Raw genomic sequence first — 1,546 nt, 5'->3', positions numbered from 1 at the left:
TAGGCAGGGCAGCTGGTCCCCAGAGGTCAACAGTGTCCCTCAGTTCATTGGTATCACTGTGTTCTACCTGTGGGCTCTCAGGGACTGCGAGGTTCTTCGTCTGTAAGCCAGAACCACACGGCAGTGGAAGATTATGAAAGCCTGGGGTGCACTTCCCTATGGAAACACAGCCTGTTCCAGAGGAACATGGTCACTATCCTTGGGACATCCTCTGTGTCTCCATCTTCTCAGCCAAGACCACCCATGTCACCTGCATACCAGGCAGTCTGGGTTACATGGGGTCCTGGACAAGGCCCCTCAGTCTCCTGTGCAGTAGGCAAATCCTTCCTCTAATTTAGGTACCAGTGACTCATTGTTGAGCACAGGGACAGAGACTGTGACTCCTTCTGTGTGTGTATGACCCCTGGACCTGATCATGTGCCCTCAGTTAAGAATCCCTTACCTACACCCTGTTAACACTTCATACTGGAGCTGAGGACTCCCAGTGTGTGCAGGGAGGTGCAGAGCATCGCATTTCCTGATGCGGTGATGGCTGCAGCAGGGCTGCCTTCCCATTGCACAGATGAGGACACTGAGGCTGCGGGGACAGCTTCTTTGTCCATTGAGAAAAGATTGTCCATGGGGCCCTGGTTCCTAGCTGTGCAGATTGTGACTCCTTAAGGGACACTGTGGTTGGCCCAACTGGGAGGTGCTCCTGGCTTGGGTAAGGTGGTTGGTTGCCAGAGATGCTGCCCCACACTCTATAGTGCCCAGGGTGCCCCGGGCCAATATCGATCTGATCTGTGTCCGGTGTCCATGGTGCCTAGAGGTGAGCTCCTGGGGCTGGGGTACAGGAGTGGAACCAGGAGATTGATGAGGAACTGGAGAGACAGGGCATGATCTGGACTCTGCTGTGAGAAGTGACGTGGCTTTATGTGGATTCCCTGTCCCGTGCCTCAATTTCCCTGCTACAAAATGGGCATAGTAGTCCCCTCCTCGAGTTTTCAGGATTGCAGAAGGCGTTCCTTGTAAAGCCCTGAAACCTGAGCCTCTACACCTGTACCCTTATAGCTGCGGCGGCGGCCATTGCTGTGTGTCACTGTGTGAGGAGAGGGAACTGGGGCAGGATCTCCCTTTCCAGCATCCCTGGAACTTCACCCAGATCATCTTATCCAGGTTCTTGGGTTTTAGGGCTTAGGATTGCATGAGTTCAGACCTGAGTGTAACCTGAGCTTGTGGGGAATCACAGGGTCAGGACTGCGTGCGTCCATGGTTTGATCGCCATGGACTTTCACCTTCGTAGGTTGACCTGCAGGAAGTGAGCAGAAGGGTGGAAAGCCCTTGCTCCCCACCTCCACCTCCTCTGTCCCCCGAGTTCACTGGGCTTGTTCCTGCGGGGAAGCAAATGCCACACTGCAGGGCTGTGTCTGCCTTCTTAGGGAGATACACAGGGCATCAGCCTTGTCCTCTCCCGTGCAGCAGAAGCACAGAGACTCCTGCTCCGTCAGCTGTGACTCACACTAGTCCGTCGCTGCCCACTGCCCTCGTCCCTGCCTCCCGGCCTCTG

This window comes from Oryctolagus cuniculus, chromosome 16 (genome assembly GCF_051225735.1).
Source record: "Oryctolagus cuniculus isolate XC-2025 breed Fujian yellow rabbit chromosome 16, ASM5122573v1, whole genome shotgun sequence".
Lineage (NCBI taxonomy): Eukaryota > Metazoa > Chordata > Mammalia > Lagomorpha > Leporidae > Oryctolagus > Oryctolagus cuniculus.
The sequence above is the reverse complement of the archived record's forward strand: the minus strand, read 5'-3'. Positions refer to the sequence as shown.